This window comes from Scophthalmus maximus, chromosome 7, assembly GCF_022379125.1.
Source record: "Scophthalmus maximus strain ysfricsl-2021 chromosome 7, ASM2237912v1, whole genome shotgun sequence".
Lineage (NCBI taxonomy): Eukaryota > Metazoa > Chordata > Actinopteri > Pleuronectiformes > Scophthalmidae > Scophthalmus > Scophthalmus maximus.
This window is the reverse complement of record NC_061521.1, coordinates 18,767,896-18,782,913: the sequence shown is the minus strand read 5'-3', so window position 1 is coordinate 18,782,913 and position 15,018 is coordinate 18,767,896.

Sequence of the window (15,018 nt, the reverse complement as noted above, 5' to 3'; positions counted from 1 at the left end):
TGCCCTCTTTCTATTATGTTTTAAGCGGATACATGTTCACAAATTAGTGCAAAGTAGTGCCATTAATTACGGGCTAAGATCAATGGTTGAATTATTATTTTAGCCACGAGTCTGATATCAGAAGTAGCAGAGGCTTGGGGATAGTGTGGAGGAGACAGAGGATGACACCGCAAGGCCATAACGAGTTGTGTCTCACCCATTAATCAATGCCTTCCACACAATTTGCTCTCTGTGAATTGGGACTGACCTGTCTCAAGGGTCACTTGCCAATTTTCGGCTGCAGTCAGCCCACAGCCTGCTGAGCTCTGTGCTTATGCCCAGTGTTTCTTTTGAGTGATTCCATCTTTAAGATCACGGCTGCTGCATTCCTCTCGCTGTGAGGCCGATATCATTCTCGCTATAGGCGCCCCAGCACAACGTCACACGAGGATTTAAGGAGGATATTTAACTGCTGCAAATGATGACCGGATAGGTATAGGATGATTATGTGTATCCTTTACAGTTTTGTTCATTCATGTGTGGCACCTTTTTCTCTATGCAAACGGCTCAAGGAACCGCAGTATATAGCTCAAATTAACATTTACCAAGAAAGAGAGCAACAAATTAAAAGGACACAATGTTGCAGAGAAAAGCTGCAGCTGTGTCAGTTATACTATCTCAGACCATCTGAAGATAACTGAGGAGTTTAATTTCCCCAGATCATGAAAACAAACAAACGCAATATAATGACAGAAAGACAGTATGACTATAGCTTTAACTGTCAACTGTCACATATTATTACCGCTGATGCTTTTGACCATTTGCTTTGTCCCTTAAGAAACTGCTGCTACAACTTTCCCTTTCCCCCAGCACATTATTTAAAATTCGTGCATATTCAAAAAAAAAATATTTTTATAATGTGTAATTAAAATTGTTGCTGTTTGTCTATCTGTCAGCAGTATTACTCAAAGACTACAGAACTGATTTCAATGCAATTTTGTGGAGACCCAAGGAAGACACAATTAAATATTGGAGCAGATCCAGATAAAGGGGCAGCTCCAGTTATCTAAGTGTTGTTTTTTTTCTTCAATTTCTCTAAAGGAGACATATCATGCTTTTTTGGTTTTCCCCTTTCCCCAAGTGTGTTATATAATTTTTTGTGCATGTACAAGGTCTGGAAAGTTAAAAAGCCTATAGTCTAAAGGGAGCTCTTCTCCCCGACTGAGTGCATAAAGCATGTCTAGTGTCTAGTCTGACACGTCCCAAACAAAGCCGGGTAAAGTGCGAGCGAGAGAACTTCTTACATACGGCCAATCACAGCAGACTGGGCCAGCTGGCCAATCAGAGCAGGCTGGGCTTTATCGGGAGGGGGGACTTAAAGAGACAGGAGCTAAAAACAAGCATTCCAGACAGGCTGAAAAGAGGAGCAGCAGGAATGGACAGTATGAGGAAACTTATGTATTTACTGAACATTAGAACATGTCAAGCTTTTCAATTAATAACCCAAATTAAAATTATGAACCTGAGCATGAGCATAATAGATTTCCCTTATCATGGCAAGATAGGGTGTTGGCCTTGGCGGAGGTATGTGCTCTCTGAGCTCCCCTGTAGTGCAATAGATTTGTTAAATTACATTATTTGTTGAAGGGACACTGCTGCATGGTTTATATTTAATTAGTACATTTCTAGTGTAAGCAAAACATGTCTAATTGTTGTTTTGAATCCATAGGAAACAGTACGCTGCATGGCTTACATCTCATGTATCAGCACCACTAACTATAGGTTTATCAGCCATAACATTTGACTATGGTCTTCCTATTGATGCTTCTTTTTATGGTAGTTTCAAACTCCCCTTTGGCGCACACACACACACACACACACACACACTTGTGTAATCAACAGAATGTATCACCCTCAGCAGTACAGAGTTTAGCTGTGGTGCTGCTGGGCCAAAGATTTGGCGGCCCGAGCTGCTGCCTCTGCTGGTTGTATTTTCTCAGTGGTGGACCTGGGCACATAAAGGTGCTCTGACAGCATTTTAAAATGCAAATAAGTGAAATTGCAGATATTGTTCAAATGCATATTCTGGGAAATCATGCTGGCTTTGTTTAGCCTAGGTTTCAACTTTAAACGCTGACCAGTTGATTTTTTGCTTTTGGTTCATTGTTTTACAAATGATGTCAAGGGAACATCACACGGCAGTTCATTTCAAAGGGAGGACACAATTTTTACATTTAAGCTGAATACCAAGGATACCAAGGGATATGAAGAAACCATAATGTCTATGCAACACTGCACACGGGCCACTCTTCTGCAATTATGCACAATTTTCCAGTGTCAAAACACATCATTCAATCTTCTTGCTAACCCTCAACACAAATCAATGCACAGATCAATGAAGTTCATTAAGTTGAAATCCCACAGGACTAACTGTAGTTGCTTGGTCACCAAGAAAACAAAAATACGGACCCACAGTACTCTATCACTGTAGCTGGAGAAAAAGAAAGAGACACAGGGGCAGACCTGGTTTGCATTAATGGGTCTTGCTGCAGCTCAGAAGACAATGGGAGGGTTGACAGAGTAATATCTATGTTCCCCCACTGATTTGAGTCCTATTTTTAAAGCCATGGCTTGTCTGCTGACTTTTGTTGAGTCCATCAGCTCTAACAAAGCGCTTTGAGCACTCAGCAAAGCATCATCAGTGTGAATTCAAAGCTCACATAACTTTGCTAAATCATAGTTCTAGAGGAGGACATTTCAATGAACCTGTTGTACCTCCAATAATTGAAACGCAGGTTTAACTAACGTCTTCGTAACCTTTTTATACTTGCGATCATAATCAGAATGTTACGTAGGATATAATCCATTCACAAAAGCAATTTATCCTAAAGGTAGCATATGGGGTTTTGCACAATAAATGTATTGCTTATCAAAGTGGAACACCTGAAGCACGAAAAAAGGAAAATCCCTTTGAAGATTGAAATCTTGGGAAGGGGATTCATAGCTGCAACAGATAAGTGTTATTGGAATATATTGTGTGATGGTGATAATCTGTAACCTGTCCTATGTGTGTATTTACTGCATGTAGCTGGTGAGCAAAGTTTACAACAATTAGGAAGCTGATCCTGGTTCGGTTGGGTGTAGCAATAAATCTACACTCATTGTTTACTCACATTATAACATCTATGTTTTTTTTTTTGAAGTGACAGCACACTGTGGCAGGATAAAGACCTGCAGCATTATTAGCCAGATAGCCAGTGTCAGATATTCACACATTACTCTCCCCTTCCATTGTCACTCTTTTGATCTGATGCTTCTCTCAGATGAAACATGCGGGGGGCCTGATTGGTGCAATATGACGGCACGGTGACATATTAGCCGCACACATCACCGAACATCCACAGGAATTTATTGATCTAAGAACATAACATATTTTTCTTCTTTTTCTGTGTACGGCTCTCTATCATGTCACGGCGTCAGTTGAATGATCATGTGATTGATCTAGTGTGGTCTAGTCTGCTGTCATAGAGCAGAAAAGGGCTACTTATATCTATTGATCTCCTGTCCCTGCAGCTACTGCGTAGCGGGTGGAGTCATGCTGTAGATCTGAGTTTCATTTTACTAGTCACTTTTGACAAGCAACGCCAAACACTTGCTGATTTCACACCCTCACTGACGATGCATGTCTCCTGCAGTGTGTGTATATATACTGTATATTGTTTCATCAAAGGCTGGATTGTACTTGTTTTTCTCACCAACATTGTACTTAAGCTTTATTTGGCTCCTGTATGTGTCTGTGCGCGTATGCATTAACAATGTGAGAGCCCATCATCAACTTCAGAATCACTGGCCTTGAAGTACAGCTCATTCAGTCTGTGCCGCATCCTCTGAAAAGCCTATTCATGCAGACCACCTTTGGTTGTTATGAAAAGAAAAGGAGAGAACTTCTTGTTTAGGCCTTTGTTTGCATGGTCAAATTATTTGAGAAGAAGGTTTTAAACTTCACATTTGACTGAAATGTAATCAAATTAATAGTTTGATAGCCAGGGCTACTGGCAATTTGATTGAATTTTGGGGGGATTATTTTGATGTAGGTGGCATAGAAGCTCCAGACAAGAGAAGACATAGACAACGCAGGTAACATATCCCCATCTGACAACTGCAGTCAAGGCTTTTTTATCAAACAGTCAGTCGTTTAAAAGTTCTAGAATGCATTTCTTCTTTGCCATTCCAGCATAGCTACAGTTAGTTGATCAGAATTTGTTCCACTGCTATAAATCAGTCAAGCAAACACATACACACACACACACACACACACACACACACATACACACACATACACAAAGTCTCTATAGTAGCTCATTCATAACTGACAGGACCTCACTTTTGCATACCCCCTCCTTACTATCCAAGGCTACAGTCAACAACTTAACAACCCTACTGCAAATTCTCCTGGGCATTTTCTTATTGCCTAAATAATTAATTAATTTTTATAACAGCTAAGCATATACCACTCTCATTATAACTTTGATGCTCCGACATTTCACATAAATCAAATTATTACACAAGCAGTCTTGGTTTACCATCGTAGCAAAATCACACTACATTAAAATCAAACTTTGTACCACCAAAGAAAATAGTTATAGTGAAAGTAACATCTATCAATGTGATGAACTAAATTTAAAAATAAAATATAGGGGTGGTATCAAAAAAGACATGGTGGCAGGCAGTCAGAAACTCAGTTTGCTAAACTTTCATATGTAATTGGGATCTGTTTGAACATGTCTTCAAAGTGGCTAACGGCCCTAAAAGGAACAGTTTATCCTCACTAACTCGCCTTTCAACCCCCCTGGCCATCTCCAAGAAGTGTTCTGTGAGTTTTGAAGCACATGTTGTATTGATTCAAGCCCATGTAGTACACTTGCTTTTTTTTTTGGTGTAATGCATGAGTTGCATGGAAGGATGGATGCTTAGGAACAGCTGTGCTTCTTTACAGTAGCACACTTTGCTGCTTATTTTCCAAACAGGTGGCTGCAGAAAGAAGAATAACTATGTGTTGAGAAAAGCAAGATAACATACAGTAAGTTAGAGCACACCACAGACCAACGAACCTTGAATAAAAACTAAAAATTCTAAATCTACTTTTGTGTCTGTTACCTTTTTTTGTCCCTGGTGACACATCAGGGCGCAGGGTAACATCAATACTCTTCAGTCCTAGATTAATTTGTCTGTTAAAGAAGGATGTAAAAATAGCACAGAGCGGTGCGGACGGATCTCACCGAACCTTTTAAAATTGCCTCATTCCTGCAGCAGTTCTGTGGGATTTCAGCCAAGGAGACTGCCATTACACTGTGTGCTAAAGGCCAAAACACATGCACTGGGGATTCTGAGAGGCACAACGAGTAGAATGAAACTGTAAAAGGCCTCGCCAAAGGGCGCATGAACCTTGAATTATGGAACATTCTAGGGGGTGTCCACATATACTTTAAAACATCCCAAACACTTTCTGAGGAAAAGTGATGGTGATGATTTGTTAATTATCTCACAGCCATGGACCCTGGTGTCTCTGGGAATTTGAATCACATTTTGTCGTCAAGAACCTCTAACCTCTAACTCCTGTAACTACTGTAAGTGATGCTGCTCAGTAGCCATCAGAGAGGAGAGTTGCTGCACTCATCAGCTTCCAGTGTATTATTATCTCTACCTGTGACCTTAAAACATGAGCATTTGAACAAATGTTTAAAATTGCACACAGAATTGACACTTGTAGCATTGTTTCTTTGAGAGATTTAGGGCCCTATGCTACAGCAACATATCAGCCATCATGTCAATTGTTTTGCGTATATCAAGGATGCCACTTGTGTGTCTCTGACTAAAGGGGACTTCAAGAGCAGTTCCGGTCTAAACATCATTCGTTTCCAAGACAAGGAAGGAAGGGGTACGAGCTAAATGAAATGTCATGTCTAAAATAGGAATATTAGATAAATGTGTAGACATAGAAGCACTCGTCTTTTAATTTAATACAGGGATGACACTGTATCTAGGAGAAAAAAAAAAGAATCAAAACTAAAAATCATAGATCGCTACAGCACACCAAGCTGTAAGCTGCCCTAAAGTTCAGTGAACATACATCACATTGCAAAGCCATTTATAAACCTGTCAGGACGCGGACCAACCTCAGCCTGACTTTCGTTACCACTGTCACCACTTGGGTGGCGGCTGAACTATGCCATTGACACAATCCCTTCCTCTAAAAGCATGAGCGTAGAGAGGCTACATCCCCCAGTCTTTGTTGGCGGTGTCCTGTATGAACTCCCTACTGCGTACGAGGGTAGGGGAGAGTGACGCCGAGCCTACAGCTACACGGCAATGAAAGTTTGGATGTGTGTAGCCGGTACAGTAATAGATCGGTGGTTGTTTTGATTTGGTGAGCCATCCTGCACAATTACTATTGTAATGTAATACTAACGTATTGCATGCTATTTGTTTGCGAGCAATCTTTGATAACCATACTTTATCCAACATCACACTGTCTTTTTTTTTTTAAACTAGGGGCGGTAACAAGAGTCTGTCAAAGATTCATTTCAATACCTGACATCCTTAGCCCAGAATTCCACCAGTGACGTCTGCTGTTCCTTCTCAAATCAGGAAGCTTCTCTGTCATTGCTCAGGACCCCATTACCCGGAGCCCTTTGTGCTATACCCCACTCCATTTTTTATTAGCAGCATAACGCCACAGATACATTATCACAGCTAATCAGAGTCAAATGAAGAAAAGTAGTGGAGTGAGACTGCAGGAATTGCCTTTTCCCGCTTTCCTTGCAGTGCTGCCACGCTGACATACACGTGTTAAACTTTTCCAACCGCATTCTCTCTACTTTTTTTCTCTCTCTGGTTTCGTTTTCACCATCTAAGCATCCCCTTGTTTTCATGATCTCCATTTTTTTAGTCCAGATGTTTGTCCTTTCTTAGACTCCCCCCTCTCTCTCTCTCTCCTCCACATCCTTCTCTCTTCCTTTCCTCTGGGATTGCCTGTTTGATATTCCGCTTGTGTGGCAGGGCGGCAGGATGGATTAGAGCATGGACAGGCCCCACAAACCAGCCTGATCCACAGGACAGCTTTTCAATCACCCCTCCATTGCTGTTCCACCTATATAAATACAACACACAGTGAGGGAGCCACGAAACAAGTGGCGAAAAAAGTGATAATAATAGAGCGGAATGAAAACAAACAGGAAAAGGGACAAACGCAGAATTATGTGAAGCAGCGTTGTTGCTGTGCAAACAGATTGAAATATGCCAGGGTGACACCTCTATTGAGTTTGAGCATATCGAGTGTCTGCAGGCACCGTTCGGAACACAAACCAGCTCAAAGAGAGAACAATGGCTCATTTGCACCTGTAATGGCTCGCAGCAGTTTAAGCTACACAATGGGTGGCCTGTGCCATGGAGTCCGTTTGGCTTTTGTTCTCAGGTACAAGTTTGTTTGTTTTTCTCTCCCCTGTGTGTTTATACTGTTCTACCTTGATCCTCGGGACCTTTTATACCCGTTTGTACAAAAATTACAGATCCCTCATGTGAATTACCGTGCCTCCCTTTTTATTGGATCAATAGGGTGATCTTCGCAGCCCGACATTAGGGGGCATTATACAAAAAAGGTTACAAATGAGAGTGTTAAGTCCATTGCACTCTCCTCAGGTACTATAGAGAGTATCGATCCATTGTGGCTCATCAGCATGTTTTGTTGCAAAAGTGACACTCGAGCAGTAATCACCTTCAAAAGGTGAGAAAGAAAGAAAGAGGGTGCGGAGCGGAGTAGTTTAAAACGACTAATGACTAATGCTGTCAAATGCCAAGCAGAGCATCATTGTGTTGTTGCTGTGTGTAATTAGAAGACTAGAATATACCATGAAGAAGAAAGTTTGAAAGGATTATTTAGTATGCAAGTAATATCGGTCACATCTTTGACAGACAGGCATGTGATAGTGGTGAATACCAGATTTGGTCTCCAAACAGAAGGAAGATCAGACTGACTCTTCCTCAAAGGAATCTGGTTGACCAGTAAGACCTGTAATGTCATATGGACTAATGTTTTGCAATTGACTGATATATACAATGTCTCTAACTGAGGTTAGTAAGTAAGGCTGCCTTTAACTAGATTTGGTTTTGTTTGGCATAACTGACTGAAGCAAAAGCTTATCAAAGATTCCCTTAGGGCACATTTAAGATCTGCAAAATAACTGTCTCTCTAAATAAATTAATATGGTTTACTACCCAAAAAAAATAAATAACTCTCCTTCCTTATTCTTTTCCCACAGGGCTGGCTGCAGTAAAGCGCAACCTTTAGATGTGAAATAAAGAATGACATTCATCTTTTATGTATTGGGGTGAAATTATTTTTTTTAATACTCATTTGATTCACTGCATCTTTACACGTGATAAATTAAGGGAGCAGTATGAGGATGATTTTAGAACTTGAGCACTGGCTTCACCTTCAGGTGGCGCAAGAAAACCGATCTGCTCATAATATCAGACAGCCATTACTATCACCACATGCTTGAGTGGATAACATTATTATTTTTGCCGTGTACTGATTTAGCATTTTTCACACAAAATTTAAACCTTGCAATCATCTTGAAATATTACCTTTCAAGAGATTTGAAAAGGCGAGTTATTAATCTATGCCATTATTACCCACTGAAAAGCCCTCATGCATGTCTACACACTGACATTATTTAACAAGTACACATTTGTTCTCTGCAGTCTTATGTATGTGAGAGTGTCTTATGGTGGAAAGTTGATTTTATCACTCACAATGATGCCTTGACACTTTGTCACACAGCAGAGGAACTCTGGGAGATGAGCCAGGCATCTATCCACCTCTGTAAGTGACAGCTCATATGCGACATTTAGTGCTCCTCCCCAGGGCACTGGAGGACTAATGAAAGATATGAAGTCCCAGAGTCACTGGGGTAACCTCTACTCCTGAATATATGAAATGATCTTAATAATATTATAATGCTTTGCCCCTCCCACCTTTGAAAGACATTTCTGGGCCGGCTTCTGAATTAATGGACGTATGTGTTACACCTCCCTTTCCTATACAATCACATCCATAGTCTTTATGCTCCGTTGCCTGCGAGGTTTGATTTCCGACCAGGAAAGTGGGCAACTGACACAAGTTCCCTGTGTGCATTGGTGATGTGTTTGATTGCAGATTTTTTTGCTTCTGTGCATCACTAACTTGCGATGTCAACTAAAATGACACGGTCCTTCAGCATCCTGCAGGCTCTGTTTTATAGAGTCAACATCTAGTTTAGTACCGATGATGAAGGGCGTGTGCACATTGGGCAAGTTGAAAACTGCGAATATAAGCGTTACTGTATTTGTCTGTCTATAAACTTTAGCCTTGTGATAGACTGACGAACTATGCGTGGTCTTCCCCAACTCTCACTCAGCCGGTGCTGGAATGGGATACAGACCCCGTGACCCTGAACAGGACTCATCATTCAAATCTGACATAGCGTTGTTAACGCAACAAAATTAAATGGTTGATATGAAAAAAATTGATTATTTTAACTAACATGGTTATTCATTTTTATCATTCTTTGTGTGTTTTTGTGTTTTTGTTTTTTTTAAATACCACAGTGTCCTGGTTGTGAGTTGTCAGCTTTATGCGTTTGACCATGAAAACACTGTTGTCATTTGACATGATGCCTGTGGTAATGTGGATATGAAAGTTTGGGTTGGAGTCGATGGCATGTGAACGCCTCATCAAAACTGAGTCGCACAGATGTGAGTGACCAAAACGTTGAATAATCTAGACACACCTGCAGCGCTACAATCAGAAACCTGGATACCAGGTTTAACATGCAACATACATGCTGTTATTGGATTTCGAAATGAGTTTTCATAGCACCAGTTCAACATATGTAATATTTACACGACAGTATTTAAAAAAAGAAGAATGTTGCTGCACCAACGGCACATACTGTACATTCCATTTCTGAAGATGAATAGATTCTTTCTCTCTTTCTCATCCCATTTGCTCTCCCATTTTGAGCCATTACTGTCAACACACTGGAGCTCTCTGACTTTGATAGTGCATGAACATGTCCTGTGCTGAAGTGTTAAGGGCAGGAGGGAATCAGTGACTGATGTGGAGAGCGGCAACGCTCCCCCCGTGTCAGGCGGTGATTGATGTTCAAAGAATGGTCCAAAAACCCATGTCCAGCTCGCCTCCCAGCCAGAGGCACCTTCCTCTTCCCCCTATATGAAAGTGATATTTACAGTAATATTTGATAATTATTGTACAGAGTTATGTTAGAATGTCTCAATATATTTTGAAAACATTTCATATAAAATCCTTGAGAGATACAGTATTACAGCCAGCTAAGATACACACTACCAAAGTACAATGGATACTCAGATTTTTGCAAATAACCAATAAAAGATTCTGAAATATGTAAATATAAGATGGCATGGTCCATTTTATACACAAATTAGATTGTGCTAATTTGTGTTGTTTTTGTCTCATGTACATTAGGTCTTTTTTTGTCTGTGTTACTCTGACCTTCACAAGCAAGCAAGCAAAAAAAACAACTTATTGGGGTGAAGAAAAAATATGTTACAGATAAATGAAATGCCTCTGTCAACAATGCTATTTTTACATTGGTGGTCATTTCGATTAAAATGTCATTGCATCTTTTCATTTTCTTTGATGTTTCTGTTGAACTTTACACACTCCACTTGTTCAGTCCATAAAATATGAATTATCCTCACTGACTTCACAGGACCTCCTTGTGTATCTACAAGCACATGTGACTGCACACACAAGCAGACACGTTTTAATGCACGTTCCCACTGAGCTCGCCTGTGAAGTATCAGGAGCCTTCAAAGGGGAGTTTTACGACGGGAATCATGCACTATGTAATGTATGTCGACAGGATAATTTGCATAAACGATAATATATTATAAATATGATGAGCCTATGTGTGACAAAAAAAGTTTACCTAAAATGATATTTGGCGGAACACAATAGTTGTTGTCATGGATTTGAAAACAACTATACTTTCTCAGCTAATCACTCATTCAAAAAAGTTTTATCCAATTGGCTGGCTCCAAATCATTAGTTGCAAATTCTGTGCTTATTGTTGAACACAACACAAAGTGCATTCATTTATCCCAGGCACACAACTGTGAAGGAATACAAATAAATAAAAAATAGGGCTGCATCCAATGATGGAATAAATGGAGAGGCACTTAAGAGAGAATGACGAAAATGCTTGTGCATCCTTTGATAAGGTGGCCGGAAGAAACTGCTATGACAGATATGGGCTGAGAAGTCTTGTTAAGATTGACACAGGTAAGTGGTAAAACGCTAGCCGGGTTGCTATGTCAATTAAGTTGCATAGAAGGCCACTGTCTGTCTGCGGGAAGCTCATTAACACCAAGGTCATTTTCATCAGGCCCCCAAGCTGTCGTTATTCTCATATTACCGGCAGGCCCAGAAATAAAAAGGCACATTGGGCTCGCATTTTCAAACCTCAGGATCGTATTCAGATCCTGGGTAACAGATGCAAATGCAGACAGTGCATGTGGAGATACAACGCACATTGTCATACAGCTACCACCAACACACGTGCACAATAATGGGTGTATAGCTGTTTCCCAAAAGGGATTTCGAAATGCAGAGCAGGTAGCAGGTGCTTGCTAAAATGAATACTGCTATTGTGTCTTTGTAAAACAATTTTATCCGTGACTGCGCATGGTTCCATGAGACTTGAGGACATAGGCTCCTATCTTACACCCCGACGCAAAGCAGCGCCAAGTGTGATGCAAGTGTTTTTGATAGGCACAGTTGTCATTTTCGCTTCCAGTGCCACATTGCTTCAATAGCAAATGCACTAGTGTCCATACATTAATGACACAGTATAACACACAGTTTGTAAAAGGGTAATAATGAAAACTGAAATCCATTGAGACAAACACAATTAAGGAAATATTTTAGATGTCGAGCACAATCTCATCTAACGTTTAACCTCCTGCCTTTAACCATCAAATCAAGCATGTGGGAGATAAACAGTTAATTGCCTGCTTGTTGGTGGACAAGCAGGCAGAGTGCCATTATCACTGATTGTGGGTAGTTTCAGCAGCCAGCGTTTCCTTATATCGCCTGACACAGGGCCCTTTTCTGTCTCCCCCGTGTTATTGGAAAGCACTGATGGGAAATATATAACAGCACGACAGGGTAACTGCCACCTCTGCGCCCTAAGCCTAGCTCTCAACTCAACTGTCAAGATCTAAAAGACAAAAAGCCTCTTGTTACTGTGCCGAGGTGCATGGCTACAACTCAATTTGTTTTCAGGAGACAGACTTTCAAAGGGTGAGAGTCACCTGCATGCATCCCTTTGCGCTGTTTGCTCTTGCTCTGAATTGCCACTGAAACCTCTTTCCCTTCCCTCCAGTTAGTTTTGCCTTGGTCTCTCTATGGATATTCCCAAGCAGTTTGTGCCTGCAGGCAGCCATTCCACTTGTTTATCCCTTTCTCTTTCAATAACAGACTGTGGAGGACAGATTCAAACTCTTGTCGACAATACAGCCAAATCCATTCTCTTCCAAATTCCATCAAGCGCTAAAGTCTGCGCCCCTCTCCTTTTAAACCAAAGGTATTACAGACTGAATGGCAGGTGCAACATACAGTGATTCGGGCCAATAAAGATAAATTGCTATCCAATTTATTTAACTTAGTTTACACCACAGATCTAGAATCTGTTCCTGACATGTGCAGCATAGTAGCTAAAAACAGGTTAAGCATGTTTGGATTTTGATCTGGTAATAATAGGAGTCCACCCTTAATATTCAATCTGCCAACTTAATACAATGAGAGAAATAACAGTTCCTTATGATCAGGCACGTTGCACCAGTGTGTGTTAGTGGTGTTGCAACACCCTCACTTTCACAGGAACATGATTGATGTTATGAAAGATACAAGGACATGTACAAAGGCAAAGGGCAGAAGAAGATTGATTTCTTTTTCTAGTCAAGAAGTAATGTAAGTGGAGTAATGTGATATTGGTTCCCTAGGTCTATGATTTGGAAGGAAACAGAAAGCTTGTAGTGTATTATTGCAATAATTCAGTTTTATAGTAGTGCATTCATTTTGTCCTTGAATTAATGTAGACGTTCATTTAGGTACGTTTAAGCTATTTCTGTTTTCTCATCCTGGTGACCGCAGTGTTTGTTTACGATAGAAATTCACATCAGGCATCATTCTCAATGTAAGAGGATGAAGGTAAAGTTGTACAGCTGAGAAGTCACTTTAAATTAGTTTTAAAATGTCCCCTCATCTTATCACAATCAGAATCAGAAAAAAACTTTATTGATCCACTGCTCCACCCAGCCAGTTCTCTGCAAAGTTCTCTGCTCAGTTTTTTGCTAAGTCCAAAACTTTCATTTTATGCTCCAGCGAAAACAGTTCATAGATCCTAGCGTGTGGAGATTTCTTTTATCACTGATCCCCGTAGGGAATTACGTTCTATGGTATGTGAGTGCTAATGAATGTTGAATTGGAAATCAAGACGTCTAAGTTTAAAAGTGTTAAAAAAAATAAAGAGCGTTTGTTTAAGAGCGTAGTTGTTTTAAAAAATATATAATTTCAATATACTGACTAAAGCATTAAGCATGGGGGTGTTGCCTAAACATAACCATAAATATTTCAATAATTCTGTAGTCCCTGCGAGTAAATATTGTGCTGCAAGAATGGATATTTTGGTGGGGGAAAAAATAAATAAATACAATATCGCTGTGGCCTCTGTGTCTTTTTTGAGGTGTTAAGATATTTGAAAAATCTTAACTATCTGGGAAAAAAGTGAAATGTAATCAGGCAAAGCTGCCTTTTGCTTTGTTGTAAATTGCTTCAAACTGAATGAAAGAAGTTGCTCACATCTAATAATTAATACAATTAGATAGGCCTTACTGCATCTTATATTGTGTTGTTAAATGACCCCCTTTGATTTTCAATGTACATAATATAAAGGCTGAAAGTGATGTGATAGTATCAGTCATTCTCATTTCTAATGATTTCATTATTTTTTGATGCACCCCCATCTTCTCCAATCTTACCCCAGAGGCTGGGGACTGAATACCATTCTGCCATTAAATGGAACACTGATTGTTTTTCATGTTTATTCAAAACCCACGGGTCAGCAGCCTCCCATAATCTGCTGTTTCTTCCAAGGACAATTTGGGGGATATCATGAATAAAAATGATCTTAATAATCTCATAGTGAAAGGACCCATGGCAACTATGAATACCATTAGATCCTGATCAGAGGCCGTTACTGTCAGATTTATATGGCCAGAGCAACAGCACAGGGCCTGCATGAGTGACTCTGGAGGCTGGCTGTTTACACTCTTTTTGTCATTGGTTCTTTCATGTATTTTTCTCATCCTCAAAGTACAGTGCTTCAATGAGATTTTTCATGGTTTAATGGAGTTTTGATCCCCGGAGGTATTGTTATGTATATTTGTATTAGCTGAAGTATTCATCTTACTTCTCCAGTTTACCTCAGATTGATAATATGGAAACAGAAATAAAAGAGAAAGTCATTGTGTCTTTGGACGTATCCTTACTGGGAAGCAAGCTGCATGGAGCAGTCACAGCAATTTGCCTCCCTCCAATACCCTTGACCTAGATGGCAAAACTTCCAGGGGAGTAAAGAATTAAGAGTGAGAGTAAAATACAATTATATGCAGGGGGGGGGCATATTTTGTGATCAAATATAGTATTTTCCTTGAACTGTGGGGTAAGGAGATGACTGTTCTTATAATATTAACATAAAGATCAGTATAAGGACTATATTCCAAGGTGTGTGTCCTACCTGCAGTCTCCTTGGGACGGAGGGGTCACCACAAAGGTTCTTGGGTACCATACAAATTACACATACTGTGTCACACTGTCTTGATTCTGACATTATTAAGCTGGATAGCCATTATTATGCATGGCTTGGAGTTTCAACAGTGACCATGGCTGCTTTC